Here is a 20,597-nt window from a genome sequence, read left to right on the forward strand (position 1 = left end):
AGTAATTAGCCTCCAACTAATAAAAATAAATGAAAAAAAAAAAAAAAAGAGTCCTGGGGCTTATTTCCCAGGATTCCTCTGCTCCCTGCAAAAAAAAAAAAAAAAAAGATTTGCTGAGGATGGCCCCGCCCATCAGAACAAGACCCAGTTTCCCTCTCAGTCAATCTCTCCCATCAGGAAGCTTCCATAAGCCTCTTAACCTTCTCCATCATAGGGCACATAGACTAAAAACTACAATCACAGAAAACTAACCAATCTAATCACATGGACCACAGCCTTGTCTAACTCAAGGAAACTATTAGTCATGCCGTGTAGGGTCACCCAAGATGGACGGGTCATGGTGGAGAGTTCTGACAAAATGTGGTCCATTGGAGAAGGGAATGGCAAACCACTTCATTATTCTTGCCTTGAGAACCCCATGAACTCTATGAAAAGGCAAAAAGATAGGGCACTAAAAGATAAACTCCCCAGGTCAGTAGCTGTCCAATATGCTACTGGAGATCAGTGGAGAGATAACTCCAGAGAGAATGAAGAGACAGAGTCAAAGCAAAAACAACACCCATCTGTGGCTGTGATTGGTGATAGAAGTATGATGCTGTAAAGAGTAATACTACATAGGAACCTGGAATGTCAGGTCCGTGAATCAAGGCAAATTGGAAGTGGTCGAACAGGAGATGGCAAGAATGAACGTTGACATTTTAGGAATCAGTGAACTAAAATGGACTGGAAAGGGTGAATTTAACTCAGATAACCATGATATCTATGACTGTAAGCAATAATCCCTTAGAAGAAGTGGAGTAGCCATCATACTAAGCAAAAGAGTACGGAATGCAGTACTTGGATGCAGTCTCAAAAACGACAGAATGATCTCTGTTCATTACCAAGGCAAGTTATTCAATATCACAGTAATACAAGTCTATGCCCCAACAATGATGCCAAAGAAGCTGGAGTTGAATGGTTCTATGAAGACCTACAAAACCTTCTAGAACTAACACCCAAAAAAGATGTCCTTTTCATTATAAGGTACTGGAATGAAAAAGTAGGAAGTAAAGAAATACTTGGAGTAACAGGCAACTTTGACTTTGGAGGACAGAATGAAGCAGGGCAAATGCTAATAAAGTTTGCCAAGAGAACACACTGGTCATAGCAAACACCTTCTTCCAACAACACAAGAGAAGACTCTACACATGGATGTCACGAGATGGTCAATACCGAAATCAGATTGATTATATTCTTTGCAGCCAAAAATGGAGAAGCTTTATACAGTCAGCAAAAACAAGAGTGGGAGCTGACTGTGGCTCAGATCATGAACTCCTTATTGCCAAATTGAGACTTAAGCTGAAGAAAGTGGGGAAAACCACTAAACCATTCAGGTATGACCTAAATCAAATCCCTTACAATTATACAGTGGAAGTAACAAATAGATTCAATAACTGATAGAGTGCCTGAAGGACTATGGACTGAGGTTTGTGATATTGTACAGGAAGCAGGGATCAAGACCATCCCCAAGAAAAATAAATTCAAACAGGCAAAATGGTTGTCTGAAGAGTCCTTACATACAGCTGTGAAAAGAAGAGAAGCGAAAGGCAAAGGAGAAAAGGAAATATATACCCACTGGAATGCAAAGTTCCAAAGAATAGCATGGAGAGATAAGAAACCCTTCCTCAGTGATCAATGAAAAGAAATAAAGGAAAACAACAGAATGGGAAAGACTAGAGATCTCTTCAAGAAAAGTAGAGATACCAAGGGAATATTTCATGCAAAGATGGGCACCATAAAGGACAGAAATGGTAGGGACCTAACAGAAGCAGAATATATTAAGAAGAGATGGTAAGAATACACAGAACTATACAAAAAAGATCTTCACAACCCACATAATCATGATGCTATGATCACTCAGCTAGAGCCAGACATCCTCGAATGTGAGGTCAAGTGGGCCTTAGGAAGCATCACTACAAACAAAGCTGGTGGAGGTGATGGAATTCCAATTGAGTTATGTCAAATCCTAAAAGATGATGCTGTGAAAGTGCCTCACTCAATATGCCAACAAATTTGGAAAACTCAACAGTGGTCACAAGATTGGGAAAGGTCAGTTTTCATTCCAATCTCTAAGAAAGGCAATGCCAAAGAATGCTCAAACTACTGCACAATTGCACTCTTCTCATACGCTAGTAAAGTAATGCTCAAAATTCTCCAAGCCAGGCTTCAACCATACATGAACCATGAACATCAAGTTGTTCAAGCTGGATTTAGAAAAGGCAGAGGAACAAGAGAACAAATTGCCAACATCTTCTGGATCATTAAAAAAGTAAGAGAGTTCCAGAAAAACATCTATTTCTGCTTTATTGACTATGCCAAAGCCTGTGACTATGTGGATCACAATAAACTGTGGAAAATTCTTAAAGAGATGAGAACACCAGACCACCTGACCCTCCTCTTGAGAAATATGTATGCAGGTCAGGAAGCAACAGTTAGAACTGGACATAGAACAACAGACTTGTTCCAAATTGGGAAAGGAATATGTCAAGGCTGTATATTGTCACCCTGCTTATTTAACTTATATGCAGAGTACATCATGAGAAATGCTGGGCTGGATGAAGCACAAGCTGTAATCAAGATTGCCAGGAGTAATATCAATAACCTCAGATATACAGATGACATCTCCCTTATAGCAGAAAGCAAAGAAGAACTAAAGAGCCTCTTGATGAAAGTGAAAGAGGAGAGTGAAAAAGTTGGCTTAAAGATCAGCATTCGGAAAACTAAGATCATGGCATCTGGTTTCATCATTTCATGGCAAATAGATAAGGTAACAGTGGAAACAGTTACAGATTTTTTTTTATGCTCCAAAATCACTGCAGATGGTGACTGCAGCCATGAAATTAAAAGTTGCTTACTCCTTGGAAGAAAAGTTATGACCAACCTAGACAGCATGTTAAAAAGCAGAGACATTACTTTGTCAACAAAGGTCTGTCTAGTCAAAGCTATGGTTTTTCCACTAGTCATGTATGGATGTGAGAGTTGGACTGTAAAGAAAGCTGAGCACTGAGGAATTAATGGTTTTGAACTGTGGTGCTGGAGAAGACTATTGAGCATCCCTTGGACTGCAAGGGTAACCAACCAGTCCATCCAAAAAGAAATCAGTCCAGAATATTCATTGGAAGGACTGATGTTGAATCTGAAACTCCAATACTTTGGCTACCTGATGTGAAGAACTGACTCATTTGAAAAGACCCTGAGGCTGGGAAAGATTTAAGCAGATGCAGAAGGGGATGACAGACAATTGCATGATTGGATGGCATCACTGACTCAATGGGTATGAGTTTGAGTAAACTCCAAGAGTTGGTGATGGACAGAGAGGCCTGGCATGCTGTAGTCCATGGGGCTGCAAAGAGTTGGACATGAGTGAGCGACTGAACTGAACTTGGTTCTACCCAAGACTCAGAGCCAACTTGACAAACCAGTATGTTTTACTCATGCAAAAATTCTCTTAAGCTATGCTAATTAGACTGTATTTGCTTGTAAACCTGCCTTTCTTCAATATCCATTTCAATCATTTTAAGGCCCAGGACAACTCACTTTGTGCTGATGTTATCTCAAAATGCATGTTGTGGGTGAGAGACCTGGTGGCAGTCTCTGTTTTTGAGCCATTTCCTTTCTCTAATTAGCAAATAGTAAATGGCTCCAGTATCCTTGCCTGGAAAATCCCATGGACTTTGAAGCCTGGTGGGCTGCAGTCCATGGGGTCACAAAGTTTGAGGCACGACTGAGCGACTAACACTTACTTACTAACTTACTTAGCTATATGACATCCAGCTAAAGTGTAGCAAGGGGGCACTCTTTCTGCTGCCTTCTGTCTATGTCAGAAGCTTTCTCTCTTTTATATTTTAAGAAAACTTTATTACACAAAAGTTTTGAGTGATCAGGCCTCGTCACTGGCCCCGGATTGATTTCTTCTCCCCCAGAGTCCAAGCATCTTTCACTGCCTACCGTTAAGTTACTGATGCTGACAAGCACCGTTTAAAACCTCAGTAAATTTTAAAAAAATGAAATTATATCAAGCATCCTTTCTGATCACAATATTATGAGATGAGCTAGCCATTACAAGAAAAAATCAGTAAAAAGCACAAACACATGGAGATTAAACAATACATTTCTAAATAACCAACAAGTTACTAAAGAAATCAAAGGCGAAATCAAAAAATTTCTAGAAACAAATGACAATGAAAGCATGACAACACCAAACCTATGGCATGCAGCAAAAGCAGTTCTAAGAGGGAAATTTATAACAATACAATCCTAGCCCAAGAAACAAGAGAAACTTCGAACAGACAACCTAACTTTACACCTAAAACAACTGGAAAAATAAAAACAAAAAGACCCCCAAAATTAGCAGAAGGAAAGAAATCATAAAGATCAGAGCAGAAATAATTGAAAAAGAAATGAAAGAAATAATAGTAAAGAATAATAAAACTAAAAGCTGGTTTTTCGAGAAGATTAACAAAATTGAGAAAGCTTTAGCCAGACTCATCAAGAAAATAGAGAGAGAAATCAAATCAACAAAATTAGAAATGAAGGAGAGGTTACAACAGACAATGCAGAAATACAAAGGATTATAAGAGACTATTATGAACAACTATATGGCAGTAAAATGGATAACCTGGAAGAAATGGACAGATTCTTAGAAAAGTTCAATCTTCCACGATTGAACCAGGAAGAAATAGAGATTATGAACAGCCCAATTACAAGCACTGAAATTGCAGTTGTTATAAAAAATCTCCTAAAAAGCAAAAGCCCAGGAACAGATGGCTTCATAGGAGAATTCTGTCAAACATTTTGAGAAGAGCTAATGTCTATCCTACTAAAAATCTATCAAAAAATTGCAGAGGAAGGAACACTTTCCAAACTCATTCATTCTATGAGACCACTATCAACCTGATACCAAAACCAGACAATGACAAGGCACACACACACACATACACAAAATATAGTCGAATATCACAGATAAACATAGATGCAAAAATCCTCAAAAAATTTTAGCAAACAGAATTCAACACATTAAAAAGCTCATACACCATGGTCATGTTGAGTTTATTCCAGGGATGCAAGGATTCTTCATTATATGCAAATAAATCACTGTGATACACCATATTAACACATTGAAAGATATAAATCATATGATCATCTAAATAGATTCAGAAAAAGCCTTTGACAAAATTCAGCACACATTTGTGATTAAAACTCTTCAAAAAAATGGGCATAGAAAAAACCTACCCCAATATAGTAAAGGCCATATATATAAGCCTACAGCAAACATTATCCTCAATGGTGAAAAACTGAAAGCATTCCCCCTATGATCAGCAACAAGACAAGGGTGTCCACTTTCACCACTATTATTCAATATAGTTTTGGAAGTCCTAGCTACAACAACCAGAGAAGAAAAAAAAAAAAAATGAAAGGAATCCAGATTGGAAAAGAATAGGTAAAGCTCTCACTATTTGCAGATGACATGATACTGTACATAGAAAACCCTAAAGACAGTATCAGAAAATTACTACAGCTGATCAGTGAATTTAGCAAAGATGCAGGATACAAAATCAATACACAGAAAACACTTGCATTTCTATATACTACCAATGAAAAATCAGAAATAGAAATTAAAGAATCAATCACATTCACCAATGCAACAAAAAATAATATCTATAAGTAAACTCATCTAAGGAGACAACAGGTCTTCCCTGTAGCTCAAATGGTAAAGAACTTGCCTGTGATGCAGGAGACCAGGGTTTGATCCCTGGGTTGGGAAGTTCCTCTGGAGAAGGGAATAGCAATCCACTCCAGTAATCTTGCCTGAAGAATCCCATGGACAGAGAAGTCTGATGGGCCACAGTCCATGGGGTCTCAAAGAGTCGGACACGACTGAGCAACTAACACACACATACAAGAAGACAAAAGATCGTACACAGAATATTGTAAGACATTGACGAAAGATGTCAAAGATGATATAAACAGATGGAGAGGCATTCTATGTTCTTGGGTAGAAAGAATCAATATTATGAAAATGACTATACTATCAAAACCAATCTACAGATTCAATGCAATTCATATCAAATTATCAATGGCAGTTTTCACAGAACTAGAACAAAAAATTTCACAGTCCATATAGAAAACAAAAGACCCTGAAAAGCCAAAGCAGTCTTGAGAAAGAAGAATGGAGCTGGAGGAATCAACCATCCTGACTTCAGATTATACTACAAAGCTGCAGTCATCAAGACAGTATGGTACTGGCACAAAAACAGAAATATAGAACAATGGATCAAGATGGAAAGCCCAGAAATAAATCCATGCACCTATGGGTGCCTTATTTTTTACAAAAGAAGCAAGAATATACAATGGTGCAAAGACAGCCTCTTCAATAAATTGTTGCTGGGAAAGCTGGACAGTTACATGTAAAAGAATGAAATTAGAACACTTTCTAACACCACTCACAAAGGTAAACTCAAAATGGATTAAAGACCTAAATGTAAGACCAGAAACTATAAAACTCTTAGAAGATAACCTAAGCAGAACTCTCGATAACATAAAGCAAAGAAAGATCCTCTATGACCCACCTCCTAGAGCAATGGAAATAAAAACAAAAGTAAACAAGTGGGACCTGATTAAACTTAAAAGCCTTTGCACAATAAAGAAACCTATAAGCAAGGTGAAAAGAGAACCCTCAAAATGGGAGAAAATAATAGCAAATGAAACAACTGACAAAAGAATTAATTTTCAGAATATACAAGCAGCTCATACACTCAATACCAGAGAAACAAACAACCCAATCATAAATAGGAAAAAATGACCTATATAGACATTTTTCCAAAGAAGACATACAGATGGCTAACAAACACATGAAAAGATGCTCAACATTGCTCATTATTAGGGAATTGCAAATCAAAACTACAATGAGATATCACCTCACAATGGTCAGAATGGCCATCATCAAAAAGTCTACAAACAAGAAAGGCTGGAGAAGGTGTGAAGAAAAGGGAATGCTCTCGCACTGTTGGTAGGAATGTAAATTGATACAGGCACAGTGGAAGATGGTATGGAGATTCCTTTAAAAAGTAGGAATAAAAGCACCATATGGCCCAGCAATCCTACTCCTTGACATATACCCTGAGGAAACCAAAATTGGAAGAGACACATGTATACCACTGTTCATTGCAGCACAATTTATGATAGCTAGAACATGGAAGCAACCTAGATGTCCATCAACAGATGAATGGATAAAGAAGTTTTTGTTCATATAAGTAATGGAATATTACTCAGCCATTAAAAAGGATGCATTTGAGTCAGTTCTAATGAGGTGGATGAACCTAGAGCCTACTATACAGAGTGAAATAAGTCAGAGAGAGAAAGATAAATATCATATACTAAGCCCTATATACAGAATCTAGAGAGATGACACTGAAGAATTTATTTGCAGGGAAGTGATAGAGAAACAGATATAAAGAATAGACTTATGGACATGGGGAGAGGGGAGGGGAGGGTGAGATGTATGGAGAGAGTAACATGGAAATTTACATTACTATATGCAAAATAGATAGCCAACTGGAATTTGCTGTATGTCTCAGGATATGCAAACAGGGGCTCTGTATCAACCTAGCAGGGTGCAGTGTGGAGGCAGATGGGAGGGAGGTTTAAAAGGGAGGAGATATATGTATACCTATGGCTGATTCATGTTGAGGCTTGACAGAAAACAACAAAATTCTGTAAAGCAATTATCCTTCAATTAAAAAATAAACTTAAAAAAACTACTAAGGTTTGATTTGTGGCTCAAGATGTGATCTATCCTGGACAATGTTACATATGTACTTGAAAAAAAAATGAAATATATTGTTTTTGGATTAAATGTCCTGTATATATCAATTTGGATATTAAGTGGTCCAATGTATTGTTAAAACTTGTGTTTCCCTTTTAAATTTTGTCTGGATGATATGTCCATTGGTGTGAGTTGGGTATTAAAATCCCCCACTACTATTTTATTACTGTTGATTTCCCTCTTTAATAGTTGTTAGCATTTGCTTTATGTATTGAGATGCTCCTATGTTGAATGCATATATATTTAAAATTGTTATATCTTCTTCCTGGATTGATTATTTGATTATTATGGTGCATCCTTCTCTGTCTTTGTTTTGGTCTTTATTTGAATGCCTATTTTATCTGATATGAGTATTGATATTCTTGCTTTGTTTCGATTTTTTGACATTGAACATATTTTTCTAGCTCTTTACTCTTTTTCTGTATGTGTCCCTAGGTCTGAAGTGGGTCTCTTGTAGACAGCATATATAGCAGTCTTAGTTTATATCCATTCAGCCCATCTGTGTTTTGGTTGGAGCATTTAGCCCATTTACATTTAAGGTAATTATTGATAAGCATGATCCCATTGCCATTTACTTTATTGTTTTGAGTTTGTCCTTGTAGGACTTTCTCTTGTGTCTTCTGTTTAGAGAACGTTTTAGCAGTTTTTTTTTTTTTTTGTAGCACTGGTTTTTGGTGCTGAATTCTCTTAACTTTTGTTTGCATAGCTTTTAGTTTTGACTCTGCATGACATCCTTGTTGGATAGAGCAATCTTGGTTGTAGGTTTCTCTTTCATCACTAGGTATATCTTGCCATGCTCTTATGACATACAGAGTTTCTGTTGAAAAATCAGCTGTTATCCTTATGGACATCTCCTTGTATGTTATTTGTTGCCTTTCCGTTTGTTGATTTTAATATTTCTTATTTTTCTTTAATTGTTGTTATTTTGATTAATATGTGTCTTGGTGTGTTTCTTGTGAGTGTATTCTGTATGGTACTCTCTGGGTTTCCTGGACTTGGGTGGCTATCTTCTCCCCTATATTTAGGAAGTTTTTGACTCTAACATCCTCAAATATTTTCTTAATCTTTCCCTTGCTTCATCTGGGACTCCTATGATTCAAATGTCATTACACTGGATGTCATCCCAGAGGTGTCTGAGACTGTTCCCAATTTTTTTTTTTTATTTATTGTATTCTGCTTCAGTTAGTTCCATTATTCTATCTCCTAGCTCATTCATCTATTCTGGCTCAGTTACTCTGCTGTTGGTTCCCTCCAGTGCATTTTTAATCTCAGTTATTTTGTTGTTCACTGTTGACAGTTTATTCTTTAAATCTTCTAGATCTTTGTTAAATATTTCTTGCATCTTCTCAATTTGTGCCTCCAATCTATTTATCTGTGCATGAATTTTATTTTTAATATTTTTGATCATCTTTATTATCATTACTCTGAAATCCTTTTCAGTTAAACTGCCTATTTCCTCTTCATTTGTTTGGTCTTGTCTTTTTTTTTTCTTTGTTTGTTTTTAATTTGGAGGCTAATTACTTTACAACATTGTGGGGGTTTTTGCCATACAATCACATGAATCAGCCATAGGTGTACATGTGTTCCCCATCCTGACCCCCCACTCCCAGCTCCCTCCCCATCCCATCCTTCAGGGTCATCCCAGAGCACCAGCCCTGAGCACCCTGCCTCATCCATCAAACCTGGACTGGCGATCAATTTCACATATGATAATATACATGTTTAAATGCTATTCTCTCAAATCATCCCACCCTCGCCTTCTCCCACAGAGTCCAACATTCTGGTCTTTACATCTGTGTCTCTTTTGCTGTCTCGCATATAGGGTCATCATTCAGTTCAGTTCAGTCGCTCAGTCGTGTCTGACTCTTTGCGACCCCATGAACTGCAGCACACCAGGCCTCCCTGTCCATCACAAACTCCCAGAGTTTACTCAAACTCATGCCCATCGAGTTGGTGATGCCATCCAGCCATCTCATTCTCTGTTGTCCCCTTCTCCTCCTGCACCCAACTCCTCCCAGCATCAGGGTCTTTCCCAACGAGTCAACTCTTCGCATGAGGTGGCCAAAGTATTGGAGTTTCAGCTTCAGCATCAGTCCTTCCAATGAACACCCAGGACTCATCTCCTTCAGGATGGACTGGTTGGATCTCCTTGCAGTCCAAGGGACTCTCAAGAGTCTTCTCCAACACCACAGTTCAAAAGCATCAATTCTTCGGTGCTCAGCTTTCTTCACAGCCCAACTCTCACATCCATACATGATCACTGGAAAAACCATAGCCTTGACCAGACAGACCTTTGTTAACAAAGTAATGTCTCTGCTTTTTAATATGGTATCAAGGTTGGTCATAGCTTTCCTTCTAAGGAATAAGCGATTTTTAATTTCATGGCTGCAGTCACCATCTGCAGTGATTTTGGAGCCCAAAAAATAAAGTCTGACACTGTTTCCACTGTCTCCCGACCTATTTCCCATGAGGTGATGGGACCAGATGCTATGATCTCAGTTTTCTGAATGTTGAGCTTTAACCCAAATTTTTCACTCTCCTCTTTCACTTTCATCAAGAGGCTTTTTAGTTCCTCTTCACTTTCTGCCATAAGGGTGGTGTCATCTGCATATCTCAAGTTATTGATATTTCTCCCGGCAATCTTGATTCCAGCTTGTGCTTCTTCCAGCCCAGTGTTTCTCATGATGTACTCTGCATATAAGTTAAATAAGCAGGGTGACAATATACAGCCTTGATGTACTCCTTTTCCTATTTGGAACCAGTCTGTTCTTCCATGTCCAGTTCTAACTGTTGCTTCCTGACCTGCATACAGGTTTCTCAAGAGGCAGGTCAGGTGGTCTGGTATTCCCATCTCCTTCAGAATTTTCCACAGTTTATTGTGATCCACACAGTCAAAGGCTTTGGCATAGTCAATAATGCAGAAATAGATGTTTTTCTGGAACTCTCTTGCTTTTTTCATGATCCAGCAGATATTGGCAATTTAATCTCTGGTTCCTCTGCCTTTTCTAAAACCAGCTTGAACATCTGGAAGTTCTCGGTTCACATATTGCTGAAGCCTGGCTTGGAGAATTTTGAGCATTACTTTACTAGCATGTGAGATGAGTGAAATTGTGCAGTAGTTTGAGCATTCTTTGGGATTGCCTTTCTTAGGGATTGGAATGAAAACTGACCTTGTCCAGTCCTGTGGCCACTGCAGACTTTTCCAAATTTGCTGGCATATTGAGTGCGGCACTTTCACAGCATCATCTTTCAGAATTTGAGATAGCTCAACTGGAATTCCATCACATCCACTAGCTTTGTTTGTAGTGTTGCTTTCTAAGGCCCACTTGACTTCACATTCCAGGATGTCTGGCTCTAGGTGAGTGATCATACCATTGTGATTATCTGGGTCATGAAGATCTTTTTTGTACAGTTCTTCTGTGTATTTGTGCCACCACTTCTTAATATCTTCTGCTTCTGTTAGGTCCATACAGTTTCTGTCCTTTTTTGAGCCTGTTTTTTGCATGAAATGTTCCCTTGGTATCACTAATTTTTTTGAAGAGATCTCTAGTCTTTCCATTCTGTTGTTTTCCTCTATTTCTTTGCATTGATTGCTGAGGACGGCTTTCTTGTCTCTCCTGGCTATTCTTTGGAGCTCTGCATTCAAATGGGAATATCTTTCCTTTTCTCCTTTGCTTTTTGCTTCACTTCGTTTCACAGCTATTTGTAAGGCCTCCTCAGACAACCATTTCGCCTTTTTGCATTTCTTTTCCATGGGGATGGTCTTGATCCCTGTCTCCTGTACAGTGTTACGAACCTCCATCCATAGTTCATCAGGCACTCTGTCTATCAGATCTAGTCCCTTAAATCTGTTTCTCACTTCTACTGTATATTCATAAGAGATTTGATTTAGGTCATACCTAAATGGTTTAGTGGTTATCCCTACCTTTTTCAGTTTAAGTCTGAATTTGGCAATAAGGAGTTCATGATCTGAGCCACAGTCAGCTCCCGTCTTGTTTTTGCTGACTGTATAGAGCTTCTCCATCTTTGGCTGCAAAGAATATAATCAATCTGATTTTGGTGTTGAACATCTGGTGATGTCCATGTGTAGAGTCTTCTCTTGTGTTGTTGGAAGAGGGTGTTTGCTATGACCAGTGTGTTCTCTTGGCAAATCTCTATTAGCCTTTGCCCTGCTTCATTCTGTACTTGAAGGCCAAATTTGCCTGTTACTCCAGGTGTTTCTTGACTTCCTAATTTTGCATTCCAGTCCCCTATAATGAAAAGGACATTTTTTTGGGTGTTAGTTCTAAAAGGTTTTGTAGGTCTTCATAGAACCGTTCAACTTCAGCTTATTCAGCATTACTGGCTGGGGCATAGGCTTGGATTACCGTGATATTGAATGTTTTTCCTTGGAAACAAACCGAGATCATTCTGTCTTTTTTGAGATTGCGTCCAAGTACTGCATTTCAGACTCTTTTTTGACTATGATGGCTACTCCATTTCTTCTAAGGGATCCCTGCCCACAGTAGTAGATATAATGGTCATCTGAGTTAAATTCACCAATTCCAGTCCATTTTAGTCTGCTGATTCCTAGAATGTCGACATTCACTCTTGCCACCTCCTGTTTGACCACTTCCAATTTGCCTTGATTAATGGACCTAACATTCCAGGTGCCTATGCAATATTGCTCTGTTCAGCATCAGACCTTGCTTCTATCCCCAAATCTATAGGACTCCACAAAAGCTGTTCTAAGAGGTAAATTCATAGTAATACACAACTATCTCAGGAAACCAAAGAAATCTCAAATTTGCAAAGTGACCTGTCACCTAAATGAACTAGAAAAAGAACAAGTAAAAGTGAAAGCTAATGTAAGGCATATAATCACAAAGATAAGAGCAAAAATAAATAAAAGAGGAAGTGTAAAATAAAAAACAAACAAAAAAACGGCAATGAAGCTAAACATTGGTTCTTTGAAAAGGTAAACAAAGTAAACTCTTAGCCAGATTCATTAAAAAAATAAAATAAAATAAAATAACAGAGATAGCCAAAACTAATAAAATCAGAAATGAAGAAGGAAAACTCACAGCAGATACCATAGAAATAGAAGGGTTAGAAGAAGCTATTATGAGTAACTATATGTCAATAAAGACAACTTGGAAAAAATTAGGAAGTTCATAGAAATGTACAATCTTCCAAGACTAAACCAAGAACAAGTAGAAAATATTAAGAGGTCAATTACCAGTGATTAAATTGAAATAGTAATTTTAAAAAAGCACAATAAACAACAAGCAAGGGCCAGATGGATTCACAATTTCTACCAAATATTTAGAGAAGAGTTAACATCTGTGCTTCTTAAAACATTTCAAAATATTGCAGAGAAAGGAACACTTTAAACTCATTCTATGAGGCCATCATCACCCTGATACCAAAACCAGACAAAAATATAATTAAAAAAAGAAAATTATAGGCCAATATCATTGATTGACATAGGTGTCAAATGTCTCAATGAAATATCAGAAAACTGAATTCAATAATGCATTAAAAGAATCATACACCTTGAGCTCTTAGAAGAAAATATAGGCAGAACACTTTGACATAAATCACAGCAAGATCTGCATTGAATCAGAATAATTGAGTAATGAAAATAAAAATGAAAATAAACAAATGGGACCTAATTAAACCTAAAAGCTCTTGCACAGCCAAGGAAATAACCCTTGATATGGGAGAAAATAATTGCAAAGGAAACAACTGGCAATGGATTAATCTCAAAAATATATAAGCAGTTCATACAGCTCAATATAAGAAAAACAAACAGTCCAATTTAAAAAAAAATGGGCAGAAGACCTAAACAGACATTTCTCCATAGAGGACACACAGATGGCAATAAACACATGAAAAGATGCTCAGCTTTGCTTATTATTAGAGAAATGCAAATCAAAACTGCCATGAAGTATCACCTCACACAAATTAGAATGGCCATTATCAAAAATACTACAAACAATAAATGCTGGAGAGGATGTGGGGAAAAGGGAACTCTACTGCACTGTTGGTGGGAATGTAAATTGACATAGCTTCTATGGAAAACAGTATGGATATTTCTTGACAATAAAATATTACTATGCCATAAGAAGAAACAAATTTGAGCCAGTTGTCAGAGTAGCCAGGCAGATGAACCTAGAGCCTGTTGTACAGAGTGAAGTAAGTCAGAAAAAAATATTGTGTATTAATACACATATGTGGAATATGGAAAAATTATTGATGAACTTATTTACAGAGGAGAAATGAAGACACAGAATGTAAAGAATGGAATGGTGAACATAGCGAGGGAAGGAAAGGGTAGGACAAACTGAGAAAGTAGGATTGATTTATATATACACTATCATGTGCAAAATAAATAACTAGCAGGAAGCTGCTGTATAACACAGGGAGCCCAGGCTGGCACTATGTGACAACCTAGAGGTGTGGAATGAGAAGAAGTCTCAAGAGAGGGAGTATATACATATATGTAATATATATATATATATATATATATAATAAATATAATATATTATATATATTATATATATAATTATGACTGATGTACAGCAGACACCACCACAATATTGTATAAGCAATTATCCTACAATAAAATATATAGTTCAAATGAAAAAAAAGATGTGTCCCAGAAACTCAAAAATCATTCAATGCCAGGAAATAAATCAAATTGATACACCCCATCAACAAATTAAATAACAAAAATCATATAATCATCTCAATTGATGCAGAAAAATCTTCTGACAAAGTGCAACATCTATTTTTCATTAAAAAACTCTTCACAAGGGGGTTATAAAGGGAATACACCTCCACATAGTAAAAGCAGTATATGGCAAGCACACAACTAAAATAATATTCAAAGATAAAAAGCTAAAAGTGTTTCCTTTATGATTAGTAAAAAGACAAGTATACCAACTCTCAGCACTTTTACTCAACATAGGATTGGAAATCCTAACCACAGAAATCAGATTAAAAAAAAAAAATGAATGTTCAAGCAAAGTAAATAAAAACTACTAAAATTCTTCTATGAATTTGGTGATGTTGCAATATGCAATATTAATATACAGTAATCTCTCATGTTTTTGTACACTAAAAACAAACTACCAGAAAGAGCAATTAAGGAAACAATCCCATTTACAATGGCATCAGATGAATAAAATACTTAAAAATAGACCTACATAAAATGTAAAAGACATGTATTTAGAAAACTATAAGACAGTGATGAAAGAAATTGAAGAAGACACAAATAGAAAATTATACAATGTTTATTAATTAGAAAAATTAATATTGTTAAAATGACAGTATTACCCAAGGCAATACACAGAGTAAAAGTGATCCTATCAAATTAACCAGAGCATTTTTACAGAACTGGATTAAATAATTTTTAAAATATACATGAAAAAAGAGACACCTGAATAGTGGGAAAAAAACCAAAAAACAAACAAACTTGAGAACGAAAAACAGAGCTAGAACACAATAGAGAGCCCAGAAATAAACCCAGGTTCATATGGTCAATTAGACTATGAGAAAGAAGGAAAGAATATACAATTGAGAACAGTCTCTTTCATAAGTAGTACTGGGAAAACTGGAGAGCTTCATGTAAAATAAATAAATTAGAACATTCTGTAACACCGTATACAAAAATAAACTCAAAATGGATTAAAGATGTAAATATAAGACTGGAAACCATGAAATTCCTAGAAAAAGCAAGGGCAGATACTCTTTGACATAAATTGTAACAATATATTTTTGGATCTGTCTCCTAAAGCAAAGGAAATAAAAGCAAAAATAAACAATGGAACCTATTTAAACTCAAAAGCTTTAGCACAACAAATGAAACTATTGACAGAACAAAGGGACAACCAACTTAATGAGAAAAAATCATTTGCAAATGATATGATCAATAAGGTGTCAATATACAAAATATATAAACAGTATATACAAACCATCATTTTAAAAACCCCATTAAAAAGAAAAGATCAGAAAGAAAGAAAAAGATGGTGGAGGAGTAGGTGGATGTGGAGTACCTTTTCTCAGGAATACACCTTCAAACAGAGAAGATCTTGCAGAACCCCAGCTGAGTATCTGACCACTGGAAAAGAATACATGGAACCACACAAAGCTTAGTAGGACAAAGGAAGGAGGGGGAAAAGAGGAGAGTGAGCAGGACTGAATCTGCACCAGAGGAGTGGGAGAACTGAAGCAGGGGTCAGACCCCCACATCAGGGAAATTGTTTGGGACAGAGGAGAAGCATTTGAGGCTGTTGGAGAGTAAAGCAGCTGATCTGTGACAGTCTGAACGAAATGAGAATCACACAGGCAATCCTTGCTGTAATCATACATACACGGGACAGAGATGCAAGTCCCCTAGAAAGCACAGTGGCTGGGAGCTGGAGCACAAGGATTGGAGAGAAATCCCATGGTGAGGTCCTTTTGACTGTGGGGAGACAGCTTAGGGGGGCATGAGGAAGGAGACTGCAATAGGGAAGTGCCTTTGGAGGAAAACCAGGCAGTCATGGAGGCAAGGCAATACTGCTGAGTCACACACAGGTGGTGGAGACACCACTCTAGTCTCTTTCTCCCCACATGCCGGCACCAGCAGCTGAACAACAGAGAAAGACCCCAGAGAGGCTGGTCATTTAAGTGTCTGATACACTAAGCAACAGAGAAAGACCTCAGCCAGGGGGGCCCTTTAAGTGCTCAAATGGGCCTAGCAACAGAGAAAGTGAAAGTGAAGTCGTGGCTCTTTGGACTGTAGGATACCAGGCTACTCTGTCCATGAGATTTTCCAGGCAAGAGTACTGGAGTGGGTTGCCATTTCCTTCTCCAGAGTATCTTCCCAACCCAGGGACCAAACCCAGGTCTCCCACATTGTAAGCAAGACGCTTTACCATCTGAGCCACCAGGGAAGTCCCAGAGCCAGCCAAAGAGGCCCTCTGATCAACAGGTACCAAGAGGCTAGAAAAAGACTCTGAAAGGGTCATAGCTCCTGCAGCTGAGGCAATCTGTGACCCTGCACATATTTTGCCACCAAAGTCCCCATGATCCAAGCAGCTATGCCACCTCTATGTTCAATCCTCACTGTGGCAGAGCTGTCAGAGGCTAGAAGAAACCCTAATAGAGCCATATCTTCTGTGAAAATAAATGCCAGTGCCCCTGCATACTGGCATTGCCAAGGTTCCCCTGATCCAAGCAACTGTGCCACTTCCACGCTTGATCCTCACTGGGACAGAGCTGCCAGAGGCTAGAAAAAACCCTATAGAGCACCATATTCCCTGCTGACATAGCCACTGGCTCCCCTGAGTACCTGGTCCTGCCAAGGCTCCTTCAGTCCAAGTTATCTGTCATCTCCACACCCAGTACTCCCTGGGGCGGACCCAAGTCCTCCAGGGCAGCCTCAGGAGCAAACTCCTGTTGATGACTCACATGTAGAGGAGGAGATAGAACCACAATTGGAACCCAAGGGCAGCATGGCTAAGAAAGAGGTCCCAAAATCTTCCCATCAGCTATATTAGCTGAAGATTAAATCTACATGGTCAACCAGGCAGACTCTATGACTATGGACTATATAAAAGGACAATGAGAGTTTCCACAAAAGAAAATGCACTAGCTCTGGAAACTGTGGATATTGGAAGCAAGAATATGCAGGAGTAGAACCAGATTAGAGTCCGAGCTGCCCCTTCAGCATGTCCAGAGACCAGCCCAGTATTGGAGGGCATCCTAGGGAGACAAGAGGGACTGTGACTTGCAGTGAGAGAAAGGACACTAACGGATGACACCCAAAAATAAGGAAAACATTTATTATTCTTATTTTTCACTTGTTCTGTAGTTGCTTCTGGATTTCTTTTATTTATTTTTATTTTTACTCCCCCCCCATCTGTTGCTGTAGCTGTTGATTTTATTTCTAATATTAAATCTATTTAAGCTTTTAAGAATTTTTAATCACACTTTTTATTTCCTTTATATACCTCTGCCTCTAATTTGGGAGAAGGCAATGGCACCCCACTCCAGTACTCTTGCTTGGAAAATCCCATGGATGGAGAAGCCTGGTAGGCTATGGTCCATGGGGTCGCTAAGGGTCGGACACGACTGAGCGACTTCACTTTCACTTTTCACTTTCACACATCAGAGAAGTAAATGGCAACCCACTCCAGTGTTCTTGCCTGGAGAATCCCAGGGACGGGGTAGCCTGGTGGGCTGCCGTCTATGGGATCACACAGAGTCGGACACGACTGAAGTGACTTAGCAGCAGCAGCCTCTAATTTGGCCTTTTGCGGTTCTGTAGGGTCTTTTTTTTTAATTTTTAGATTTTTAAAATTTATTATTTTTGTACATATATTATTTTGTTTGTTTTTCATATTGTTCTTTTCCTGCTGTAGTTATTCTTTAATATATATAAATCTTTATCTACCTCTATTTAACTTTCCTTTTCGTTTCGGCCTTTCTTTTCTTACCTAGTTAGTTAGTTTGTTTTGATTTTGTTGCCTTATTCCCCAGTTGGCATCTTGTTTTTGTTTTGTTTTCCAGTTTGTGCTTTAGTTAATTTTGTTTTTAACTGGTTTATAAAATTTTCAGGTTCCTTTGCTCACCAGGTCAATCTCTTGGACCTTACAAATGCTTGCTTTTGTTAATGTATGTATATATGTGTGTGTGTATTCCATTACTTTTATTAATATTTGTCTGATTTTGTAGTTGCCACTTTTCTGGGGTTCATCTCTTGCTTCTTGTTTGTGTGTGTGTGTGAATATGTGTGTTTTAATCACATTTAATGGCACAACAAACCACCTGTAGAATCTCAGTTCTCTGGTCAGAGATTTAGCTCTGAACCCTTGGAGTGGGAGCACTGATTCCAAGACCACAGACTTACAGAGAATTCCTAACCTCAGGGGGTACTAATTAGTGAGAACACACACAAAGGCCTCCACCTGTATATAAGGCCACATGTCACACAATTGCCAGCAGCACACAGTGCAGGACACCTTATCAAAGCAACAAACACAAAAACAGAAGCCCAATCATCAGCAGACACGATTACCACCTCACACAGCCCTGCCCATCAGAGGGGGGAAAAAACTGCCCTTCTCCCACCAGAACACAAACACAAGAAACACGCAACATGAAGTCCACACAAACACAGGACAAACCTTACCCACTGAGAGCAGAAAACAAAAGGAAGAAGGAATTCAACTTTGAAGCCTGGAGAAAGGAGACCTCAAACATAATAAGTTTAAAAAAAAAAACAGAAACAATAAAGAAAAGGCAGAGAAATATTGGAAAAATGAAGGAACACCTAGAAACACACAAGGTAAAATAAACAAAGGAAATAGGCAAAATACCTGAAAGATAATTCAGAGGAATGATAGTAAAGATGATCCCAAACCTCAAAAATAGAATGGAGAAAATTGAAGAATCAATTAATACATTTGACAAGACCTAGAAGAAATAAAGGCTAGACAAATAGAGATGAACAACATAATCGCTGAAATTAAAAATACTCCAGAAGGAATCAATAGCAGGATATCTGAGGCAGAAGAACAGATAAGTTAGCTGGAAGATACAATAAGGGAAATAACTGCCAAATAGTAGAATAAAGGAAAAAGAATGAAAAGAAATGATAGTCTCAGAGACCTCTGGGACAATAATAAACACACCAACATTTGCATTGTAGGGAATCCCAGAAGAAAAAGAGAAAAAGAAAGGGCCTGAGAAAATTTTTGAAGAGAGTATAGTTGAAAATTTCCCCACCATGGGAAAGGAAACAGGCAGTCAAGTCCACAAGATGCAGAGTTCCATACAGGAAAATCCCAGTGAGAAACACAGTTAGACACAAACTAATCAAACTAACAAAGATTAAATACAAAGAAAGAATATTAAAAGCAGCAAGGGAAAAGCAACAAGTAACATACAAGGGAAACCAGATATGATTAACAGCTGATCATTCAGAAGAAATTCTGCAGGCCAGAAGGGAATCTCAGGATATATTTAAAGCACTGAAAGGGAACATCTAAAATCAAGATTTTTCTACCAGCCAATGATCTCATTCAAAATTGATGGAAAAATCAAAAGCTTTACAGATAAGCAAAAGTTAAGAGAATTTAGTACCACTAAACCAACTTCACAACAAATGTTAAAGGAACTTATATAGACAGGAAGCACAAGAGAAAGAAAAGACCTACAAAACAGATCCCAAACAATTAAGAAAATGGCAATAGGAACATATATATCAATAATTACTCTAAGCACAAATGGAATAAACATTCTAACCAAAAGACACAAACTGGATGAATGGGTACAAAAAAGATATATATATATATATATATATATATATATATATATATATATATATATATATATAATGTATACAAGAGACCCACTTCAGACCTAGAGATGCATACAGACAGAAAGTAAGAGCATGGGAAAAGATATTCTATGAAAATGGAAATCAAAAGAAATGGAAGTCAAAAGAGTAACAATCCTCATACCAGACCAAATAGACTTTAAAATAGAGAATATTGCAAGAGATAAGGAAGGACAGTACATAATAATGAAGGGATCAATCCAAGAGGAAGACACAACAATTGTAAATATTTATACACCCAACATAGGTGCACCTTAACAATAAGACAAACACTAACAGACATAAAAAGAGAAACTCACAGTAACACAATAATAGTAGGGGACTTCAACACTCCACTTACACCAATGGATAGGTCATCAAAAC

General features: G+C 37.7%; 1 protein-coding gene across 1 annotated transcript in view; it reads right to left on the bottom strand.

Annotated features, from left to right (window-relative positions):
• Positions 1 to 16,263, bottom strand: part of HEPH (hephaestin) — a 143,291-nt gene extending 127,028 nt beyond the window's left edge. Inside the window, exons 1-2 of the mRNA XM_061136812.1 lie at positions 16,222 to 16,263; positions 15,904 to 15,968 (exon numbers count right to left, since the gene is read on the bottom strand). The gene's annotated coding sequence lies outside the window, so the exon portion shown is untranslated. The remainder of the gene's footprint in view (positions 1 to 15,903; positions 15,969 to 16,221) is intronic.
• Between the last annotated feature and the right edge of the window lie 4,334 nt (positions 16,264 to 20,597).

Source organism: Dama dama, chromosome X (assembly GCF_033118175.1).
Source record: "Dama dama isolate Ldn47 chromosome X, ASM3311817v1, whole genome shotgun sequence".
Taxonomy (NCBI): domain Eukaryota; kingdom Metazoa; phylum Chordata; class Mammalia; order Artiodactyla; family Cervidae; genus Dama; species Dama dama.